Raw genomic sequence first — 25,680 nt, 5'->3', positions numbered from 1 at the left:
CTAAAACAGTGTCTGGCATAGAGAAGGCATTTAATAAATGTTTGTTAAATTAAATTAAATTAAATTGAACCCTGGCCTTAGCAACAGAGCCTTAGAGCTCTTACCCAAGATAATAAGAATTCAACTTTCTTGATTTTATCTTCAAAGTACTTTGCTAAAGTGGAACAACATGATGTCTTGACCAACTCTTCCCCCAGGCTTTCGGCAAACATGAGATTTCTTCTGGGAAAGCCCTGTCAACCTCTGTTCAACTTGAGTTTAGATTTCAAAGATTAAAATTCAGACAGTGCCCTGGAACTCCAAAAGCATTTATGATGTGTGAGAGTCCCATTCAGGTCCCCTAGTTTCTCTTCCCTAGGCTTGATTCAATCCAGGCCAATGTTGGTTAATGCCAACTCTATCCCTTCCTCCTCAGGATGTTTTGCTAAATGTGCGGAGGTGTAGAAATGCTATGGATTTCTTGATTCCTTAGGATCTTTTCAAGAAGTTTCTAAAGTGGCTGTACAGAGTTCCTTTGGCATGCCATAGTATATAAGCATTTTGGCTTTGAAATCATATTGATCTGGGTTTAAATTCCAACTGTAACTTTGGTAGCTATGAGACATGGGGTGTGTTATTTTATCTATCTGAACTTCAATTCCCTTATTTAAAAACTGAGGATAAAGAATCTACCTAATGAGATTGTTGTATACTTATATAAATTTGTGTAACATAGCAGGATTCCTGTACGTAGAAAGTGCTCAAGAAGTAATGGCTGTTACTATTATGAATAATAATAATTATCCCACACAAGAGTCTCCAGAGAGAATAAGGCCCAATGCTGCATATGCCTAACTACCCTAGATTTGGAAGACAGATCGTCCCTGGTATTTTTGCTTTTATATAGCCCCATCTAGAGTGAGACCATAAGGAAAAATATGCTCTTCTTAGTCAATAGAACTTCCACCACCAAAGAGAGAAGACTCATCCCTAATAACCAAATAACTCAAATATTCCCATTTGGACTAACCTTGTACATATCCATACAGTTTTTCCTCTTCTTTGGAAATTAACCCATGATTGACCTCTTACCTCCACCCATTCATTTCCAAATATCACTAATATTTTAGGATTGAAGTCTCAAAACACCACAGTTGAGAAACTTCTGTTTTTAACCAAGATGGAATAACAGGGACTAGATTTACTCATCCAGCTGAAATAACAGCAATATATACAAAATAATGGTTTTCAAGATAATTGAACATCAGCAACAAAGGCATGTTTCCTGAGAAGTAAAAAGAAATGAAATGACATCTATAGCTGCTGTAACTTTCTGCCTAGAGAGAGTTTCCAGGCTACAGAGCATGGAAGGGGAACCCAGGTAGAGCCCATCAAACTTCCTGAGACAAAGTTGGAAGTCCAGAGAGAGAAGCTGGCTCGTGTTCCCAGGACAGAGTACCAGAGATGAGTGAGCTGCAGAGACAGAGTTTGGGAGATCTGCAGAGGGTGCTTGAGTTTTCAGCTGAGTGCTGATCAGCACATATATGTAAGGAAAGTACCTAAGGATAGGAAAAGAACCATTTGAAAGCATTATAAGGGGCAACACTTAGAATTCAAACAGAGCCCCCCCAAAAAATTCCTGTTCCTACCAACCAGAATGAAGAATATCACAATTTACAGAATGTTGGGTAGGCGCTCCAAAAAAGTGAAGCAGAATTAGCCTTAAACCTAACACAACTCTGATCTCACCTAATAACATTTAACAGCAAACCTAAAATGATATTGTTTCCAAGTAACTTAACTGCCTAAAAAGTCTCAATATCTATAGGAAGACAAAAACATAGCCACCCGACAAGGTACAATTGTCAATGTCTGGCATTTAAATAAAACTTCCAGTCATGCAAATAAACAGGAAAATGTAATGAAGAGAAAAACCAGTCAATGGAAACAGACCCATAAATGACACAGATATAGAATTAGTAGAGAAAAAGCACAAAAACAGTTATTATAATGTATTCCATTGTTCAAGAGCCAGAGGAAAGATGGAGCACATTCAATAAAGACAATGCAAAAATTTTTAAAGACCCCAATCAATCATCGAGAAATGAAAACTATAATGTCTGAAATTTTTTTAAAAACCCACGAAGACAAACAATTGAATGAAATTAACAGCCAACTGAACATTGCAAAAGACAAAATTAATAAACTTGAAGGTATAGCAACAGAAATGATCGAAAATGAAACACAGATAGAAAAAAGACTGAAAAAAAAATAGAGCATCACTGAGCTGTGGGACAATTTCAGGAAACCCAGTGTATGTGCCACTGGAGTCCAGCAAAGAAAAGAACAGAAGCAGAAAAAACACGTGAAAAAATAATGGTGGAAAATTTTTCTAATTTGATAAAAACTATAAACTCACAAACCCCAGACTCAACTAATTCCAAGCTTAAGAAACATGAATAAAACTATACAGGGGTACATTATAATCAAATTGCATCTAACCAGTAATAAAGAAAAAAAAACCCTTAAAAGCATCCAGATGAAGAAGACACATTAAATATAGAGGAACAAAAAAAAGAAGACAGAGGTTACATATTGGAAACAATACAAAGCTAGAAGAACGTGAAGCAACATCTTTAAAATCCTAAAAGATAAAAACTATCACCTTAGAATTCTATACCTAAAAAACTGTGTTTAAAAAACGAAGGGGAACTAGAAATCAATAACAGGAGAAATGGAGGAAAAGTTAAAATTAAATTGAACAACATGCTCCTGAACAAACAATGGGTCAAAAGAAAAATGAAAAGGAAAAATTTTAAATATCTTTAGAGAAACAAGAATAGAAACAAAACACATCAGAACTTATGGAATATAGCAAAAGCAATTTTGAGAGGGAAATTTATAGCAATAAATGACTTATTTTGAAAAAGAAGGAAGATCTCAAATAAACAGCCTAAGGTTACCTCAAGAAACCAGAAAAACAAAAGCCAGCTAAGCCCAAAGTTAGTATAAGGAAGAAAATAACAAAGATCAGAGCAGAAATAAACAAAATAGAGACTAGAAAAAAAATTGATCAATTAAACTAATAGTTGGCTTTTTGAAAAGAGAAGCAAAATCGACAAATCTTTACCTAGACTAACTAAAAAAGAGAGAACTCAAGTAACTAAAATTAAAAGTGAAAGAAGGACATTACAACTGATACTGCAGAAAAACAAAAGATCATAAGAGACTACTGTGAACAATTATATGTCAAAAGACTGGATAGCCTAGAATAAATGATTGAATTCCCAGAAACATACAACTTACCATAAACCATAAAGAAATAGACTAAATCATAAAGAAATAGAAAATCTGAATAGCGCGATAATGAGTAAGGAGATTTAACCAGTTATATAAAATTTCCCATCAAAGGTAAGCCCAGGACCAGATGGCTTTATGGCTAAATTCTACAAAACATTTAAAGAATAACTAACACCAGCCAGGCGCGGATGTTCATGTCGGCAATCCCAGGACTTTGGGAGGCCAAGGCGGGTGGATTACCTGAGGTCAGGAGTTCGTGACCAGTCTTACCAACATGGTGAAACTCTGTCTCTACTAAAAATACAAAATTAGCCAGGCATGGTGGCACATGCCTGTAATCCCAGCTACTTGGGAGGCTGAGGCAGGAGAGTCACTTTCACCCAGGAGATGGAGGTTGCAGTGAGCCAAGATCATGCCATTACACTTCAGGCTGGGCAACAAGAGTGAAACCCCATCTCAAAAAAAAAAAAAAAAAAAAGAATAACTAATACCAATCCTTCTCAAACTCTTTCAAGACAACTGAAGAAGAAGGAATACTTTCAGATTTCAGACTAATTTTACAAGGCCAGCGTTACCCTGATACAAAAGCCAGATAAGAACACTATAAGAAAAGAAAATTATAGGCAAATATCTCTGATGAATATAGATGCAAAAGTTTTCAATGAAATATTAGCAAGTTGACTCAACAGCACTTTAAAAAGATTATTTACCATGATCAAGAGGGATTTATCTCTGGGATATAACTATGGTTCCACATATACAAATCAATAAATGTGACAAATCACATTACTAGAATGGAGAATAAAACCATGTGATCATCTCAATAGATGCAGAAAAAGCATTTGACCACATACAATATCCTTTCATGATAAAAACTCTCAACAAATTAAACATAGAAGAAATGTACCTCAACACATTAAAGGCAATATACGACAAGTCCACAATTAATATCATATTCAATGGTGAAAAGGTGAAAGCTTTTCCTCTAAGATTAGGAAAAAGATAAGGATGCTTACTCTCACAACTTCTATTCAACATAGTCCTAGAAGTTCTCACCAGAGAAATTAGGTAAGAGAAAGAAAGAAAAAGTGTCCAAATCGGAGAGAAGTTAAATTGTATCTGTTTACAGATGACATAATCTTATATATAAAAAATCCTGAAGACTCAACCAAAAAACTGTTAGAAATAATAAATTCACTGAAGTAGCAGTATATAAAATCAACATACAAAAATCAATAGTATTTTAATACAATACCAACAACCGATCCAAAAAAGAAATCAAGCAAACAATCTCATTTATGATAGCATAATAAAGCTACAGCAATAATTTTAAAAAAGAAAGCATAGTACTGGTATCAAGATAAACAAATAGATCAGTAAAGCAGAACAAACAGCCCCAACATTGGTCAATGCGTTTATTTTCAATTGATTTTTTACAAAGGTGCAAAGGTAACTTGAAGGAGAAAGGATAGTTTTTTCCCAAATAATGCTGGGCAAATTGTATATCAACATGCAAACACCACTGTTGATAGATATCATCATTGAAATCTTCTCAGTGACAGTTCCATGTCTGCTTTTTGGACATTAAGATTGCTGTCTGCAACACCTGCTGGGTCATATATCCACCACCACTAGGGTACCATGAAAGCTTCTAGTTCTCTGCCAAGTGCAGGATTGCCCATCTTCCTCAGGATTTCCAAAAGAAGCAGAGGGAAGATACAATCACTATAGAAGAGGTTAAAAGCTCTAAGCCAAATTCCCAATTAAAAAGCTAACAACCCGTTAAAAAAAGTAGGCAAAGGATATGAACAGGCACTTCTCAAAAAAAGAGATACATGCGGCCAACAAACATATGAAATAAAAGCTCAACATCTCTGATAGATAAATGAAAATCAAAACCACAATGAGATACCATCTCAAGCCAGTCAGAATGGTGATTATTAAAAAGCCAAGAAACAACAGGTGCTGGCAAGGTTGCAGAGAAATAGGAACGCTTTTACACTATTGCTGGGAATGTAAAGTAGTTCAGCCATTGTGGAAGACGGTGTGGCAATTCCTGAAAGATTTAGAACCAGAAATTTCATTTGACCTAGCAATCTCATTACTGGGTATATACCCAAAGGAACACAAATCATTCTATTGTAAAGATACATGCACACATGTGTTCATTGCAGCACTATTCATAATCGCAAAGACGGAACCAACCTAAATGCCCATCAATGATAGACTGGATAAAGAAAATGTGGTACATATACACCATGGAATACTATGCAGCCATAAAAAGGAACAAGATCATGTGCTTTGCAGAGACGTGGATGAAGCTTCCAGTTGTTCCAGGAAAGGAACAACCAGTACCAGCCACTGCAAGGTTGAGCCATTATCCTCAGCAAATTAATGCAGGAACAGAAAACCAAACACCACATTATCTCACTTATAAGTACGAGCTGAAAATGAGAACACACGGACACAGGGAAGGGAACAACACACACTGGGGCCTGTTGTGGGAGTGCAGTGGAGGGGAAGAGCATTAGGGAAAAGAGCTAATGCATGCTGGTCTTAATACCTAAGTGATTGGTTGATAGGTGCAGAAAACCACCATGGCACACATTTACCTATGTAACAAACCTGCACATCCTGCACATGTACCCCGGAACTTAAAAAAATAAAATAAAATAAAGTGAGTATAAATGCCACTGCTGAATTGCCTCTGGGCTGCTATTTTGGATCCAGTGCCTATGGCGTGGCCCTGCTCTGTAAGCAGCAGTACCTGTGCTACTGCTGTATACTGCCACTTCAATAAAAGTTGCTGTTTAAAACAAACAAACAAATAAGCAAACACACACACACACACACAAATCAACAACCAAAAACCAAACTTACGTGAAACCAATAAGTGAGACAAACATGGAGGGAACAAACTGGCAAGTTCTTGCCCCTTGTAAAAGACTGTTGTGGCCCAATTATCAAGTATTTCAAAAAAGGCTGAAAATCCGTATGTTTTTGTAAAATCCCACAATGTTTAAGTGTTGGCAAACAAGTCAACATGTTTTAAATACTGTCCAGGATCAGTAGACAAACTACTAGTGTGTCTTGGAAAACCAACCTTCCTGGTGTGCATTTTGAGACAGGAGAAGATTAAGAGCAAACAAAATCCCAAGCCATTTCTCCCTTTCCTGGCTCTCTCCTAGATGTTCCATGTGACAGACAGACTTCGTCTTGCCTCCAGAAAGGCACAGCCCAAGTACTTCTCTCTAAGAGGAGGGAAACAGCTCAGCCTGCTTGCCCACCCCCTCTGAGCCATCACCCTTACTGTACCCTTATTAAACCAGAACTGTTTCTCATTCTCATTTCCTAGCTCTTGCACATCCTTCAGGGTTCAGTTTATGCTACTTATTCCAGAAATGTTGCCTGCATCCCCAAATCCAAGTCCCTAATACCTCCTATATATCCCAATACTAGCATCTATCAAACTGTTTCCATTGTGTTTTTATTCATCGGTCTCCCCCAGAATCATGTAATAGGGCAGGGATGGTGTCTCGGATACCACTGATCTCCATTACGTAATCCGGTGTCTGGCAAAGAAATGTTTATGGAGTGCGTGAATGAACACGTGTGTCCCAGTTCTTCATTTTCACCTAGCTAGCTCCTTCCCTGGGCTTTCCCTTCAAAGACAGAGATGCAGCCTCGGCCAGGCACAGTGGTTCATGCCCCTAATACTAGCACTTTGGGAGGCCAAGGTGGGAGGATGCTTGTGCCAGGGGTTCAAGAACAACCTGGGCAACATGACAAAACCCCGTTTCTATAAAAAATATAAAAAATCATGTGGTGGTGCATGCCTATAGCCCCAGCTACCCGGGAGGCTGAGGTGGGTGAATCACCCCAGGAAGCTGAGGCTGTGGTGAGCTGTGATCATGCTACTGCACTCCAGCCTGGGTGACAGAGTGAGACCCTTTCTCAAAAAAAAAAAAAAAAAAAAGAAGCAAAAGATACAGCCTTCAAGATAGTCTCCCAGATGGAACTTTCAGTTAAGAAAAAACTGTAGCTTTTAAAAAAAATTACATGTCTTTGCTGGGCGCGGTGGCTCACACCTGTAATCCCAGCACTTTGGGAGGCCGAGACGGGCGGATCACGAGGTCAGGAAATCGAGACCATCCTGGCTAACACGGTGAAACCCCGTCTCTCCTAAAACATACAAAAAATTAGCCCGGTGCGGTGGCGGGCGCCTGTAGTCCCAGCTACTCGGGAGGCTGAGGCAGGAGAATGGCGGGAACCCGGGAGGCAGAGCTTGCAGTGAGTGGAGATGGCGCCACTGCACACCAGCCTGGGCGACAGAGCGAGACTCCATCTCAAAAAATAAAAATAAAAAAATTTTACAAATGCATGTTTTTTAAAACTACATTTCCAGCTACTCTGGGCACACTGCCTATGGGGTAGCTCTGCTCGACAAGAAGCAGGAAAAAAAAAAAAAAGATAAATACATTTCTATAGAAAAATAATTGTTTAGAAAAAGAAGTAAACAGAACAAAACACGAAAGTCCCATATTAATTCATCTCATTTTCCACTCCATTGTCAAAAGTTTGGTGAGCAATTTTTCCTTCTATTTGCTATATACATTTCTATACTTTATACACATATATGTACATATATTCACATGCATCTTCTTGTTTTAAACACACATGAGATCATATTATAGTATGTTCTGCCTCTTGTTTATTTACCTTCCTTGGTAAAGCTCTTCCTGTAGTCATACATGTATCTTTTTTTTTTTTTTTTTTTTTTTGAGACGGTGTCTTCCTCTGTCCCCCAGGCTGGAGTGCAGTGGTGCCATCTCAGCTCACTGCAACCTCCACCTCCCGGGTTCAAGCAATTCTCTCTGCCTCAGGCTTCCGAGTAGCTGGGATTACAGGCGTCCACCACCACACCCAGCTAATTTTTGTAGTTTTAGTAGAGACAGGATTTCCCCATGTTGGCCAGGCTAGTCTTGAACTCCTAACCTCAGGTGATCCGCCCGCCTTGGCCTCCCGAAGTGCTGGGATTACAAGCATGAGCCACCACGCCAGGGCAAAAAGTGTATCTAATCTTTTTAATGGCTATACAGAATTCTATAAAAGACAGACGTGCCACGTTTTATTTAACCACTCCTCTATTGAGGGTATTTAAGTTGTTGACTTTCATTTTCCAACTCACATTTCTGTGTTTTAATTTTTCCTATAAATATGTAATACTTTTTATGCCAAAAAAAAAAAAAAAAAAAAAGAGAGAGAGAGAGAGAGAGAGAGAAAAGCTTCAAAACAAGCAAAAATACCATCCCTCAAGAGCTGGCAGTGTGGTCTGCCTTACGCATTGGAGGTGCCACTATCTCTGGCCCTCAGGATTTCAGCCATGTTCTCTGTACCTTTTCCTCTGCAGGCAAGTCGTTTAGAATAATCGCTTAACATGCCTCAAATTAGACTCTCCAGTTGTAAAGGCCTAGAGCTACATGTAAATGTTAAGAGCACTCAGCCCCTTGTACTCCATTTTGTCATTGGTAAACAAGTTAATAAAAATCGCACTAGTAGGTTGTTATGTGAGAAGAAGGCTGAAGTAGACAGTGGTCTCTAGGAGGGGGCTACATGTAATCAGTCATTTCCCAAGAAAACTCGAAACCACAGAAAAAAAGAGTAAGAATCTCCTTTGTTTTTTCTCTCTTCACAGAGTTTTACCGCCAGGGTACGCAAGAATCATAGTCACCTGGTGTTTGTTAAAGATACATTTTAGGAAGGAAGTAATTATATGAAAAAGATACTTGCACACGCATGTTTATAGCAGCACAATCGCAATTGCAAAAATATAGAACAAGTCCAAAATGCCCATCAATCAGCAAGTGGATAAAGAAACTGTGGTGTATATGTGATGTAATACTACTCAGCTATAAAAAGGAATGAATTAATGGCATTCACAGCAACCTGGATGCGACTGGAGACTATTATTCTAAGTGAAGTAACTCAGGAATGGAAAACCAAACATTGTATGTTCTCGCTCATAAGTGGAAGCTAAGTTATGAGGATGCAAAGGCATAAGAATGATACTACGGACTTTGGGGACTCTGGAGGAAAGGGTGGAAAGGGGGTGAGGGATAAAAAGCTTTAGATTGGTTACGTGTACACTGCTCGGGTGATGGGTACACCGAAATCTCACAAATCGCCACTAAAGAACATACTCATGTAACCAAATACCACCTGTTCCCCCAAAAACCTATGGAAAAATAAAAGATACATTATAGGTCTCACCTACAAAGGTTTCTATTTCGTTGGTTTAAGTGGGGCCCAGGAATCTGCATGTTAAGCAAGCAATGGTCCAAGTAACGCTGAGGCAGGGGGTCCATGCACCACTTTGGAGAAACACTGGCTCCCCTGGAACTGTAGAGCTGGCCACAGCAGAGCAATTCTGCCTACTGCAGTGACGCCCACACATCACTGGTGGGAAGGAGGAAAAGGGAAAAGCAGGCTCAGTGTGGTGGCTCCCACCTGTAATCCCAGCACTTTGGGGGCCAAGGCAAGAGGATCACTTAAGCCCTGGAGTTGGAGACCAGCCCAAGCAACATGGCCAGACACCATCTCTGAAAAAAAAAAAATTTGTGTGCCTGTAGTCCCAGCTACTGGGGAGGCTGAGGTGGGAAGATCACTTTGAGACCAGTAGCTCAAGGTTGCAGTGAGCCATGATTGCACCACTGGACTCCAGTTTGGGTGATATAGCAAGAGCCTGTCCCCCCCCACCAAAAGGAGGAAAAGTGGGGTCCAGCTCTTGCTTTGTTCCCATCCTTGTGACTTCACAAGGGAGGGCCTAAATATGTTCAGAAACAGAACACTGAAAGATAGTTAATCTTAAGCAAATACAGAATACGCAACCTAGGAAAGAATAAAGACCCTGAAAACTGTGCCCTAATGCTAGGAAGATCTTAGGGCTGGTTTAATGAAACAGCTGAGACAAGAAATCAGGCTGCTGCACATTGATCGTACCTGTCAAAGCTTTAGTGTTGAGCCACATAAATTTATTTGGCCTAGGTTTGGTCGTTTATGTTACATTCTTTTATTCATTCAGTTAGCCAACTCTGCCAACTATATAATAAGACTTCAAAAGGGCTTTTTCTACCAGAATGGACATAATTTAAACAGGATGGTCAGCTTTTAGACAGGCACAACACTATATATACAGATCTCAAGAAAAACTGGTGCTTCCTTATGTCATTGGTTCATTTGAGAAACATTTATTGAATACCTCTTTGTCTCTGGTGCACATTTTTATAAAATCTCCTTGAGTCCCAGCTCAAATGTCACCTCCCTGTCAAGCTTTTTCCAAAGCTCTCAGGCAGAACAACTCTTTGAAAACCGTATGTAAATAAATGTATTTATTTACCCATCTGTAGTTTATCTTTCCTGGTGTCAAAAAAAAAAAAAAGAATTTAGACTGATGTTACATATTATACAATCCAGTGATTTTATGGCTGGAAGGAGTTTTATTATGCCACTAATCTCTGCATAATAAAAGTCACTATTTACCTACCTGCCTCCCCAAGTAGATCACAAACTTCATGAGAGAAGACTGTATCTTGTTCATCACTGAATCCCAACACATGTAAGTGTTCAGGAAATGAATACAGACACACATATATGAGCAAACACCAAGCGAATGTTATCTTTCAAAGTAGTACCTTGGGAAAGAGTGCATTTTTCAATAATGCTGACACTGCATAAAATTCCTGTCAAATTTGAAATTATCTTCAGAACAAGTTTCAAAAGCACACAAGAGAACAAAAAATATTATTTTTCCCTGAAACACTTTATTCTCCAGAATTGATTATAAATTTATTTAAGCAGTTTCCAAAAGTCAAATTCCTTCTCAAAGGATGGTGAATCGCCAGAGAGAAGGTACAAATCTCACTGTAGATGACCTCTAAATATTTTAGTCTTGTCCTGTCACAGTGATTCCATCCCTGTCCCTTACCCAGATCCCCCATATGACTTACATTTAAAGATTTCAGTTCAAGCCCAGCTCCATCACTTGTTATTGGTTTAAATATGGGCAAGTATTTGAGCTATCTGAGCCTCAGTTTTCTCATCTGTGAAACAGGGAAAATAAGAACCAATATATTTTGATCATTGTGCTATTTTTTAATTAATTAATTTTCAACTGAAAATTAAAATTTTTATTAGTAATATTATTTTTCATTGACAAATCATAATTACATACATTTGTGGGATACAATGTGATGTTTCAATATATGTACATTACATGGAATGATAAATCATGTCAAATAACATATCCATCACCTCACTTACCTATCATTTTCATGGTAATACATTGGAAATTTACTGTTAGTTATTTTGAAATATAGAATACATTATTATTGACTATAATCAATAGTGCAATAGATCTCAAAACTTATTCCTCCTATCTGTCGAAACTTTGTATTTTTTTCTTTTTTTTTTTTTGTTCAAACTTTGTATTTTGTGGTCAACATCTCCCAGTTTCCTCCTTCTCCACCTCCCTAGCCTCTGGTAATCAGCATTCTACTCTCTACTTCTATGAGTTTGACTTTTTTAGATTCCACATATAAGTGAGGTCATGAGGTATTTGTCTTTCTGCACCTGGTTTATTTCACTTAGCATAATGTCCTCCAGATTTATCCACGTTATCACAAATGACAGAATTTCTCCCTGTTTAGGTGGAATAGTATTCTTTTGTCCATATATACCACATTTTCTTCATCCATCTGTGTTGCTGAACACAGGTTGATTGTATATTTGGGATTGTGAAGAATGCCGTAATGAATGTGAGAGCACAGATATCCATTCAACATATTGATTTCAGTGATCCACACTCACTGGAGTGATCCACACTCCTACAAACATGCCCAGGAAATGTTTTTGCCCTTAACAGTTTCTTCTCAATTCTTCTCTTTTAATGCAGAGTAAGAAAACCCTGGAGGAGAGTGCCGAGGATGAGATTTATACAGGAGGCTAGCGCTCCCTCTAGGGGCCAAAACAAAGTATCCTCAACAATGTAGCGCTGACTGTGAAGGCAAATTTTTCTTTCTTTCTTTTTTTAAAAATAGAGACCGAGTCTTGCTCTGCCACCCAGGCTGGAGTGAATTGGCACAATCATACTCCCTGCAACCTCGAGCTCCTGGGAATAGCTAGGACTGAAGGCACACCACCACCATGACTGGCTAATTTTTTAAATTTTTTGGTAGAGATGGCATCTCACTGTGTTGCCCAGGCTGGTGTCGATCTCCCGGTCTCAAACAATTCTCCCACTTTAGCCTCCCAAAATGTGGGGATTACAGGTGTGAGCTATTGCACCTGCAAATTTCTTTTTTAAGAAAACATTAGTTGATGTGATAAGATATGGCAACATCACCAGAAGGACCTCACAGAGTCAGAGTGACAGATGTAAAAACACTCCTTTGATCACACAGTCATTCAGCAAACATTAAGTAACCATTACATACCAGGCACTGTGTAAAGTACAGGATACTTGGATGTAGAAGTTGATGTTGCTTTTTTAAAAATCAGTCTCAGGGTGTACCGTGCGTAGTTGCTGTCCTTCTCTACACATTGTACATTAAATTTTAAAGGAATGTTAGTATTAAATTGAGCCTTAGAAGGCATCTAGTTCTGCCACCAAGATATTTCTGAAATTCTCAAATTATATAAATCTTTCTAATGATCAAGATCATGACAGAATTTTGGGGGTTTTGTTATTAAATGTTTAAATACATACATGTTTAAAGTTTTTTGCAATCTACTTTCTAAGATAGTCTTAGAACAAAATAAATTTTCAAATTTTTTAGGATGAAATTCTTCAGAAAAAGCAAATTCATTTGTCTCAATATATGCCCATTTTCTGTTCATTGCACCTGGAGACCAAAGCCAGATGAAAGAAATAAGAAGGATGGGCAGCAGCAGATGAAGATAAGTTATAAAGTTCTTTATTTGGATGTTGGGTATTGTCTTAGTCCATTTGGCCTGCCATTTAAAAATATCATAAACCGGGTGGCTTCCAAACAACAGAAATTTAGTTCTCACAGTTCTGGAGGCTGGGAAGTGCAAGATCAAGATGCCTACAGAGTTGGTGTCTGGTGAGGGCTTGCTTCCTAGTTCATAGGTGGCGTCTTCTCACTGTGTCCTTGCATGCTAGAAGGGGTAAGGCAGCGCTCTGGGGCCTTTTTTACAAGAGCACTAGTCCCATTCATGAGGGTTCTGCCCTCACGACCTAATCACTTCCCAGTGGTTTCACCTCCTAATACCAGCACAATGATGGTTAGGTTTCAACATGTGAATTTGAAGGGGACCCAAACATTCAGACCATAACAGATGTTGTCTTCATATGAAGTTGATAGTAGAAGATCAGTTAAGCATGCTGAGAGCTGACAGTAAGTTTTACCATAGTTTACACAAACTCTGATGAGTATGAAAACATAAAATAACCCGAGTAAAAATTTAATTCACCTCAAATGCCCACATATCAGTAGTGATTGTTTGCTTCTTACACGCCAGCTTTCACTCCTCTTTCTAATAGTGTTACAGTTTCCCTTGAGGAAACACCTCTTACCCATTCTCTGTTCATGTGGTTTAAGTGGAGTTAGCTCCATCACCAGAGCAGAGTTGGTCATGTGACCCAGAGCTAGCCAATCACAGCATCAATCACATACTGTTGACCTCCATAATTGGTGCAGAATGTGTACAGTCTTGGGATATACTGAGACAAGTAAGAGAGAAATGAGAAATTAACTCTTTTCTGCATCCTGAAACTACAGCCTCCGGGAGGCTACCAGATGGGAAACATCTACATGAGCATAAAATCAGAACAAAGCAAAGCAGAAATGAAAAATGGATTTGAAGGGTGGTCTGAATGAAATCAAACACCTAGATCCAGCTGAGACTGAAGCTAATTCTATCCCAGGACTTTTAGGTTATTATGTGACCCAATAATTAATTGGTAAAAGCCAGTTTTCTGTCATTTGCAACCATAAGTGTCCTGACTACTGCAATTTCCATTCTTCATCAGTTCTAAGTCTCTGGGGCTCCTGTTTCAGATCCCAGCCACCCTAAACCTAGCCCATTCTGTTTCCAACCTAAACTCAAATTATAACTAAGATAATAGTATGTTCCTAAAGCACATAGATTTGTTTATAATAAGACTAATATCTCTGAAAGTAAATTCAATTAGTAAGCTTATAATTAGCTGAATAAACTTCACCTCTGCTAACTATGTGTTTTATGGGCAAAACAAATGACAGACTAATCCGACCTGAGATTCAATTTGACTTCTGAGTAAATGGTAGATGGAGCATGATAAGATACATAAACTATTAATAGAATGATTGTCACATGTTGTGTGCTGTGGCGTGTGTGTGTGTGTGTGTGTGTGTGTGTGATGAGAGAGAATTTGAAAGGTTGCAATGTGATCAAGATTACCCAAGAATAATTGGATTTGGGCTCAGAACAAGGTCATAAACAGATACCACGAACACATCAGATTCCTTCTTTGATAACGTGAAAGACATCTAGACACTTTAAAGAGTTTTAGTTCTATAAATAAGGAAACTAACAGTTGTAAAGATTTCCAAAATAGCCACAGAAGTTGGTTATCACTTTGTCTTTCTTTCTCTTTTCTTTCTTTCTGGTCTTTCTTTAACAAGCATTTATTCTGTGTTTACCACATGCTGTGGACAGCGCTTAGGCAACAGAACAGCAAAAACTTCTGACCTCCAAAAGCTCACAGGTCAAAAATTCAAAAAAAATAAAACTATTGTAATGATATAATTGCATAATTTAATGGAAATATATTCAAAGGACATTGTAGGAGGTAGGAAGGAATGATCAACTCTGCTTTAGGGGAGGAGAGCTCACAGAAGGCTTTATAAGGGTTGGACTTGAAAGATTTTAGTGGAGATTTTTGGGAAAATCCACTATAAGGAGCTTTGGATCCCACTATGCACACCCCAACACAATATCAAAGGTTTTCTTTCAACTAGAGATAGCAGATGGGATCAACAGATCACAATTACCTCAGAGTCTCTTAGAATTCCCTACCATCCCAAGTGCCTTTGAGTTGTATATTTTAGTGGTTAAGGCCACGGGCTTTAGGTAGTATCTTCCTTTCACCACTTGCTTGCTGAACAAGTTTGGGCAAGACACTGAAGCTAGGTACTCTAAAGGTTGCTATGGTCTTTTCAAAAAGGTAAGTTGTGGATCTTGAGGGAGGAGAACTTGTAACTCCCACAAGTCCTCTGCTTAAGGTGTTTTTGGTTGAAAAGCTTGCCTGCTTATTCATTTAAGGTACAGAGTTCTATAAATCAGTACTTGTCACTTTGCATCCCAAATAAGGTGGATGAAAAGAATAACTGGGCATCTCCATGAACTTTTAGTTTCTGTCTGGGAAAGATACTAGAAGCAGTTAGAAGCTTCGACCATCGCCATCTCCAGGGTGCCTTGGAGATCATGTAATTTAGTGACTGTTCCACTGATTCTAGGTTCAAATCCTGGCTCATCATTTGCTAACTGAGAGACCGCGGGCAAGTCACTTAATCTTTCTGCTTAATTTCTTCCTCTCTAAAATGGGGACCTTTTCCAAGGGGTTGTAAGGATTAAGTAAGATAATACACATCATCATAGACCACTGCAAAGTGACATTGTAAACCCTCCAGAAAAGTTTATTCAGCCCTTATTATTATTATTATTTGGTAGAACAATCAGCTGGTTAGCTGAACAGAGGTTTGACTGGGGACTGAATCACACACCCCACCCCCGCTGCCCTGTACCTGCTCCTATCACAAAAAGCTCTGGTCAGCCCTGGGGCAGGAATGGGTGAACGAATGAAGAATCTCACTTTCTAAGCAGCAAATCTCTCTGCTTCTGTTAAGGCATAAAGGGAGAGTGAGTCTCTTTACTGCAATTGCAATTTTTAAAAAATGAAAGTATAGCCTAGCCCAGACAGATATGACATCTCTTATTTTGGCAGATTTCAAAATAGAATATTATCTTTGTAGGATGTCTGTCCACCCTGCCCTAACACCAGCCCGTTCCAAACACATATACACAGAGTGGAAAATGGACGCTTTTCCTTGACACCAATGGATTTTAAGCTCCACTGAGAGTGGGGACTTTACTCTGCAATATCCATATAACCTATAAGAGCAAGAGGCTCACAGTAGGCACTCAGTAAACATTTGTCTAATGAATGAACATGACCACGGCCCCCTGACACAGCTGATTAGACCATAAGTAAACAATTTCAAACCCTGGGCCAATCAGATTCCATCTTGCGAAGATGGGAATTCAGGTTCTGGAGAGAATAGATTCCTGAGCAGTCAGCCCTGGCTTTGTAGAGTGATATAAACTCTGAGGCTAAGGGTGCCACTGGAGGAGCGGGAGGGAGCATGAGCAGGCAGAAGAGGGGTGACTGCCCATTTGGGAGGGGAAAATGAAGCAAAAACACAGAGCAGAGCAGACGCAGAGACAAGAATCCTTGGAACCCTAGAGAGAGACATGGGGCTGGAGAGGACAGCTGCCTTGGGCCCTGTTTCCGGTTCCTGACTCCTGGTCTTCATGAAGCCCAGCTTCTCTCCCCTCTCTGGCATTTTGGGAGATGCTCCAGTAGAGCTCTTCCTTTGTTTATGTCATTTTGAACAGATTTTAGTCTGTACAATCGAATAATCCCTAGGACATTAGAAATATGCCAAAGTGTTCAAAGGAAGACGAAACTGTCTGAAAATGAGTCAAAGCTATGAACATTCAGTAACTTTCAACTGAAATATTATAATGACTTTGGCACCCACATACCAAATTTACATAATGAGCTAAGTGTTTACTTAGACTCATCCCCTAAGAGTCGTCTCTGCCTACTTAAAGAGTTCAGAAAGCTTTTATAGATTTTCAAAAAGAGTTTTTCCTCTTCAGTGTCGAAACCACCTGTGTACTAAAGGTAAATTTGCAAAAAAAACAAAGGGGCGGGGGTGGGTCCTGACAAATATGAAAGGCAACTTCCTATTCATTTAAACAATTTAAGCTTTTATTCAGGAAACTGAATAACTGTTTTCTGAATATATATGATTTTCTTATGAGAGCAGTTGCTCTCAGAATTATTTTTGCCATAATCCAAGTAAATTTACAAGAATGTAATTCTCCCCTCCCTTTTTAGTTGTGGAACAAGAAGCTGATTGTGTATGTAGTATGAGTTGAAATACTTTGGAAATCCTGATCTTCACCCGCAAAATGTGCTTTGTCTGCAGCGTTCTCCATTTTGGCGGATGGCAACTTTATCCTTCCAGTTGCTCAAGCCAAAAACCATCATTTTACCTCTTTTCTTTCCATTCTGGGATGGGTTGAATCATGTTCCTTAAAGAGATTTGTTGAAGTTCTAACTGCCAGTACCTAGGAATGTAACATTATTTGAAAGTTGGGGCCGGGTGCATTGGCTCACTCCTGTAATCCCAGCACTTTCGGAGGCCAAGGCAGGTTGATCACCTGAGCTCAGGAGTTGGAGACCAGCCTGGTTAAAATGGTGAAACCCTGTTTCTACTAAAAATACAAAAATAGCCGGGCATGGTGGTGAGTGCCTGTAATCCCAGCTACTAGGGAGGCTGAGGAAGGAGAATCACTGAATATAGGAGGCAGAGGTTGCTGTGAGCCGGGATCGTGCCACTGCACTCCAGCCTGGGCAACAAAGTGAGACTCCGTCTCAGACAAAAAAAAAAAAAAAGAAAGAAAGAAAGAAAGTAGGGTCATTGCAGATGTAATTAAAGTTGGGAATGAGGTCACACTGGAGTAGGATGGGCCTGTAACCCAATATGACTGATGTCCTTATAAGAAGAGGAAAAGAAACTAAAAAGGAAAAAAAGAAAAGAAAAGAAAGGAAAAAAACAACCAACAAAATCCTTCCAGTAGGAGATAGCTAAAATAAATAAATAAATAAATAGAAATTTAAAGGAAAAAAATAAAGAGGAAAAAAGATGCAGAGACATAGACACAGGTGGGGACAGCGCCCAGTGACTGCAGAGGTGGAGGTGGCAGTGCCGCAGCAGGAGGCCTTTCTTAAGTCTAAGGATTGTCAGCAACTGCCAGAAACAAGGAAGGGGCAAGAAGGATTGATTCTCCCCTGAAGGTTTCAGAGGGAACCTGGCTCTGCTAATACCTCGATTTCAGACTTCCAGCCTCCAGAACTGTGAGACAACACATCTCTTTTTTGTTTTTTTATTTGTTTTTGAGATGGAGGTTCAGTCTGTGGCCCAGGCTGGAGTGCAGGGGTGCGATCTCGGCTCACTGCAACCTCCGCCTACCAGGTTCAGTGATTCTTCTGCCTCAGCCTCCCTAGTAGCTGGGATGACAGGTGCCCACCACTAAGCCCAGCTGATTTTGTATTTTTAGTAACCATTTTAGCCAGTCTGGTCTCAAACTCCTGACCTCAGGTGATCCACCCACCAAAAGTTTTAATGGCTGCATGGTATTCCACTTTAACCTGGAAACTATTTATTGACCATGTATTAGGTGACAGTCACTATAATTATTTACACCCCTCTCAGTCCTAGTTTACCTGTTAGAAAACTGAGAAGGAGAAGCCCAAGTTGATTATTTGAACCTGGAATTACCTGACTCTCAAATTCAAGTTCTTTCCTACACCAGAGATTGTCAACCAACCTGCACATTAGAAACATCTGGAGGACATTTACATTACACAAATGCCTGGACCCATCTCGGACTGAAGAGATCTAATTCTCTCAGGTTGGAGTTGGATATCTATTAGTTTTATTAGTGTTCCCCATGATCCTGGCGCACAGTCAGAGCTGAGAATCATTGTCTCACAGCATTCTGCTTCTCACACTGATGGTACATATACCTCTTTCTGACTTCCTTTTTCTTTTTCAGATTTCTTTTTTTCAGAAGGTCCTGGGTGTGTTTAGCCAGAGCATGGTAAGGACCAGATGCATAATGATAGGCTATTATTTCCAGAAAGGTTACAGCACTTTCTCATTGCAGAGATAAATAATGGAGGATGGTTAGGTGTCTTCCAGGAAGCCAGGGCAGAGTAGATGTCAGTACAAAGGATAATGACACAGTAGGGAGGACACTGAGTCAGACACTGGTCAGATGATGGCTCTCTTATGAGCTTTTTTTGGTTTACAGAGAGAGAAGTGAAAGAGTATGTCTCTGTCCTCTTGAAATTAGCAATGATCTCTGGGAAACTGCTTCAGGATTGCTAGAAGGTGAGGGGCAGTAGGCAGTCTTGCACTATTAATTACACTTGTTCTAAAAAATAATAGGTGTTTTATGTGCAACAGAGTGTATGCACACACACACACATATTCAGAATATTCCCAATCAAAATAATCCATAGAATGGAGTGATGAGGGCTGGGTGTGGTGGCTCATGCCTGTAATCTCAGCACTTTGGGAAGCCAAGGAGAGTGGATCGCTTGAGCTTAGGAGTTCGAAACCAGCCTGGGCAACATCCAAAACCCTGTCTCCATAAAAACTACAAAAATTAACTGGGTGTGGTGGCACCCACCTGAAGTCCCACAGTCCCAACTACTCTGGAGGCTGAGGTGGGAGGATCACTTGAACCTGGGAGGCTGAGGTTGCAGTGAGCTGAGATGGTGCCACTCCACTCCAGCCTGGGTGACACAGTGAAACCCTGTCTCAAAAAAAACAAAAAAAGTACATATTATATATATATATATATAGAGAGAGAGAGAGAGAGAAAGAGAGAGATGAGAAAAGCAGTAAATAAGTTTTAGAGGTAAGTTAGTAATATTTCAGTTAAGATACATATTTGTAAAAAAAAAATACATATTTGCCAACAATAGATTTCTAACTATTTCTTCCTTTTGACCACAATGTAAGATTCTTTTCTCTAACTGCTGATTATTTCCAAACGTAGAAGTGTTCCAGGCATAAAGTTTTGAGCAATACCTGTGCTGTATTGACAAGAAAAGTTACATAACTCCTGTTTTGTCATACATAAAAGAAAGAGTGAGAACATGCCTGTGATACTGACAGTCATGAATCAGGAAGGCTGGAGACCGTATGAAACAGGTGATAATAATAGACTTTATTTACTTCAATTCAATTTGTTCATTTATTCATTTACTCATTTATTCAACATTTATTAAGCACTTAGGTGCCAGAAATGACATCAAGCACTACTGGAAAACAAGAGTGGAATAAAATAATGTCTTTGAACTTTAACCAAAGAAAATCCTAGTTACAGCTTTAAGTGTCAGAATGTATTGTTTCAGGGAGTGATGATGAGAGAGAAAAACCCAGAGCTGTCAAAATCAGGGCTGCTGCCCACCTGACTAGCTACCTGGCTTTACAACCATTCTCAGGGGCCTCGGATAGGGAGAGCACATGCTAATAGCAAACATGGGTCTTCTAAACTTCAATGACATTCCTTTCATGCGCTGCTCTTTCTGAATGTAGAAAACTAAATAAGTCCCAGGATGAATGCTGTTACTTCCGATAGCTAAACTGCACCATGTTCATGTTGCTCAGCACATAAAAGATTTATGTTTACTAATTCAGTTTTGGAGATCAAAGTATTTCATCACATAGGGATTAGCATTTTCACATAAAGTTGAACAAAATTCATTGTAAAATAGTTGGGCAAAATGACGAGCATCTGGAAACTTTATCTTTTCAGCATTTAGTACCTGTGTGTAATCTGTAACACTTTGGCAACTGAAGAGAACAGATGGCATCTTTCTGACTGCATGAGGTGGTGGACAGTGAGCATTAGCAAGCTGGCAGAGACCCACTTGAGATTAATTCATAGGAGAAAAAGAAATCAAATATTAGCACCCAAATAGCTTGTCAGTAAATTTTGCTTTTTTCCCCCTTTAAGGAAACTGGAAACAGTTGGATATATTTGCTTTTCTTCTTTACCTACCAGTAAATACATCTAAAGTGCAGAGGTATGTTTGTTCAATCCACTTGGTTACTTGACTAATTCATGAATAAGAATGTGTGTATGCGGCGGTGGGTGGCTCCATATAATCCCAGCACTTTGAGAGGTGGTGAGCGGATCGAGGTCCAGAGATTGAGACCATCCTGGCTAACGGTGAGCCAATGTCTACTAAAAACACAAAAAGAATTAGCGGGCATGGTGGGCGGGTGCCTGTAGTCCAGCTACTTTCGGGAGAGGCTGAGACAGGAGAATATGGCCTGAACCGAGGGAACCAGAGCTTGCAGTGAGCCGAGATCGCACCACCGCACTCCAGCCTGGGCGACAGAGGGAGACTCCGTCTCGAAAAAAAAAAAAAAAAAGAATGTGTTGTATCCCTACTGTGTGTACAACACTTTTTAAACAGCTTTATTGATTTATAATTTACATAATATGCAAATTCACTCACATTTAAAGTGTAATTCAATTCAATGACTGTTACTATGTTCACGTTGTTGGGCATTAATCATAACACTTGACTTTAGAATTTTTTCACTACCCTCCCAGAAAATTCCTATAGTCCCCTCTTCACCCCCATCTCCTCTAGCCCAAGGAATCCACTAATCTGCTTTCTGTCTATATATTTACCTATTCTGGACATTTCATATAAATGGAATCATACTGTATACGATCCTTCATGACTGGTTTCTTTCAGTATATTTTCAAGATTCATTCATCTTGTAATGTGTAGCATTTCTTTTTACTGCTAAATAATATTCTATTGTACCACCTTTTGTTTATCCACTCATCAGTTGATGGACATTTAGATTTTTTCCATTTTGGAGTATAATCAATAATGCTGCTGCAAATTTTCAAGTACATGTATCTGTTTTTATTTTTCTTGAGGGTATGTCTGTGGGTAAAATTGCGGGATAATATGGTAATTCTATGCTTAACTACTTGAAAAACTGCCAGACTGTTTTCCAAACCAGTTGTACCATTTCACATTCCCACCAGCAATATATGAGGATTTCAATTTCTCTATATCCTCTCTAAGAGTTATTTTCTATTTGATTATAACCATCCTACTAGGTATGAAATGGCATCTCATAGTGGTTTTATTTGCATTTCCCTGATGGCTAGTGATGTTGAAAATCTTTTCATCTTCTTATTAGCCATTTGTATATTCCTTTGGAGAAACGTTTATGCATATCCTATGCCAATTTTTTAATTGGGTTGTTTTTAAATTTTTATGTTGATATAATGTTGGGTGTTTTAAGTTATTGACTTGTAGTTTTTCTATATTCTAGATACAAGTTTGGTTTTTTTGTTGTTGTTGTTGTTTGTTTGTTTTTGTTTTATTTTGTTTTTTTTAATTTTGAGACGGAGTTTCACTCTTGTTGCCCAGGCTGGAGTGCAACGGTGCGATCTCTGCTCTCTGCAACCTCTGCCTCCCAGGTTCAAGCGATTCTCCTGCCTCAGCCTCCCAAGTAGCTGGGATTACAGGCAAGCACCAACACGCCCAGCTAATTTTTTTGTATTTTCAGTAGAGACGGGGTTTCTCCATATGCTCAGGCTGGTCTTGAACTCCTGACCTCAGGTGATCTGCCCACCTCGGCCTTCCAAAATGCTGGGATTACGGGGGTGAGCCACCATGCCTGGCCAAGTTTTTTAATCAAATATGTTATTTGCAAAAGTTTTCTTCCATTCTGGGAGTTGTCTTTTCACCTTCCCAAGTTTAAAGATAAACTTAGTGCTTAGATATGATTTTTTTCTGATACCTCCTCCCCTCTCTTGGTAATAGGACCTTATATTTTTCCTTTAGTAGACTATGCCTTATTCAATCTCAGTCTATCTAATTTAGGTAGAGGCGATCTCTTCCTCTAGCTCCAGAATGGACACAAGAAACAAGGCTGGCCAAGCAAAATTCTTGTAGTCATCAGGGTCTAGTTAAGAGAAAAAACACAGCAGTAATATAAACAGAGAATATTTAATATAAACACATATTAATTAGGTATAAAGTTATTAACTAGATAACTAAATAGCTAAAAAGTGAACTCGAAGGATTCTGGAGGTAGTAACTGGAGGAAGCAGTTTCTGTTCCTAAGTCAAGGGGGACAAAAGGAAAGGGTTAGAATTCTTAAAATTTAAAAGCTTGAAAAAGCATCCCTATGGAGCTGAAACCCCTGAGAAGCTAGGCTTTAATCCACAGTTGCTGATGTCTCTCAGCTTAGTGGCAGGGCCAACTATCCAGACAAATCTGAGAAGAGTGGGCTCCAGCCAACTAGAGCTGGTGTCTGGTTCTCTGGTGGGAGGGAGGTGGGTTGAAGCAATACAGCAGGTTCTGCAAATGTTGCAAACTTGATCTGAAGCCTACTTTGATGAGAAATTGCTGCTGCCTGAAGGGAAGAAATGATATTCACAAAAGCTACAAGCAGTAAGCTCACAGGAAGCAACAGGAAGAATTCAGTCTTTTCCTCCCCCACCAGCCTTCCAGATCCTGCCTCTAGAGCCCGTTATTGGCAGAACCCAACAAAAAGTAGCTGTCACTGGAAAATTGTACATTGCAGAGTTCCAGCTCCAACATCACAATGCAGAATATAGAAAAGTGAGCTTGGAACTGGCACAGCCCACCCCTTTGCCTACACGGCATCCATATGCACCCTTCTATACATATTTAAACTTTCATATAACAATTAACAATCTGTTTCCTTCTTCTTTTTTTTTTTTTTTTAGAGATGGAGACTCACTCTGTTGCCCAGGTTGGAGTGTAATGGTGTCATCATAGCTCACCGTAGCCTTCAACTTTTGGTTTCAAGAGAACCTCCTGCCTCAGCCTCCTGACTAGCCAGGACTACAGGTGCATGCTACAGTGCCTGGATAATTTTTTTAAAAAATTGTAGAGACAGGGTTTTTGCCATGTTACCTAGGCTGGTTTCAAACTCCTGGCCTCAAGTGATCCTTCTGCCTCAGCCTCCCAAAGTGCTAGGATTACAGGAGAGAGCCACTGCATTTGGCCCTCCCTCTTTCACCTAAGATGGTGCAACTATTCTTCATACAAATAAATCATTGTAGTGGGCCAGCGTGATGTTGTGTAGAATGTCAAGATGATCAAGATCTCTGTAGACAATATTATGGCTGAGAGCCTATGAGCCAACATATGCATGAAGCAAGACTGTGAAGGTGTACTATTGACCTTGTCAAAGAAAAACAAAGTTTTATTTATTTATTTATGTATTTATTTATTTATTTATTTATTTATTCGAAACACAGTCTCGCTCTTGTCACCCAGGCTGGAGTGCAATGGCATGATCTCAGCTCACTGCAACCTCTGCCTCCTGGGTTCCAATGATTCTTCTGCCTCAGCCTCCTGAGTAGCTGGGATTACAGGTGCCCACCACCACGCCAAGCTAATTTTTGTATTTTTAGTAGAGACCAGGTTTCACCATGTGGGCCAGGCTGGTATTGAACTCCTGACCTCGTGATCCACCAGCCTTGGCCTCCCAAAGTGCTGGGATTAAAGGCATGAGCTACTGCACCCAACTGAAAAACAAAGTTCTTCCAGTCATCCTAGCACATTGGTAAAGAGCAGGATATGGGGAAGAGGCCGAGGAGGGTGGGGGTGGGGGAGTGGTGCACATTTTTGTATCAGGTGTCAAGAGCTGTATTTATTGTTCCAGTAAAGACATTACATCTGAAAAAACTGCTGGAAATAAACCATGCCTGATTAACATTAAAATATTCCACAGTCACTGGTTTTAAGATCATCTACCTTCTGCAGAGGCCCAATAGATGCATTAAATGGAGATGTAATAGGAATGAACACTTCTACCTCATTCTAGCATTAGATGATAGTAGTGTTAATAATCTCTGCAATTCCTCCAATGATGTCCTATCTTTTGGTTTATTATACAGGCAGAAAAGAGAAATTCCAACAGCTTCTATTTGACCCTTCCTATCCTAATGACCCTTAGTCCATAAATGAGAGCCAATATGGGGACATGACCAGTTACCAAGTATGTTTTTAACAACTATACATTCTGAATTAGGAATAAACAGGATGGGCTCAAGTACCTGCTGAGCCCACCGGACTCAAATTTGACCTATAACTCAATTTTTCTGTCACTTCACCACCATAAACTCCCACTCTAAATGGTGGTCCAGTGGCATTTTGAGACCCTAGCAATTAGCATCAATTCACAGCCAGAAATACTCCCAAAGGTCTGAGTATTTCTATTCCCCAATACACAGTCCCTCTAGAAAGTGGCCACAGGTCCCTTTGGGGAAGGGGTAGAGGAAAAATTTTTATATACTGGGTTCTTTCTCAAGAGAACCCAGCCTCCCTTTAAATTAAGGGGCTCTGGCCCTTGGACTGTTTTAGTCTGGAAATTGGATGAGAGGTCATGACTCTCCCTTCTGGTAGACCTGACCTTATTTCATTTTCTTTTTGTTTGTTGAGACAGGGTCTTGCTCTGTCGC

Source organism: Papio anubis, chromosome 8, assembly GCF_008728515.1.
Source record: "Papio anubis isolate 15944 chromosome 8, Panubis1.0, whole genome shotgun sequence".
Classification (NCBI taxonomy): domain Eukaryota; kingdom Metazoa; phylum Chordata; class Mammalia; order Primates; family Cercopithecidae; genus Papio; species Papio anubis.
Note: the sequence above shows the minus strand (reverse complement) of the source record.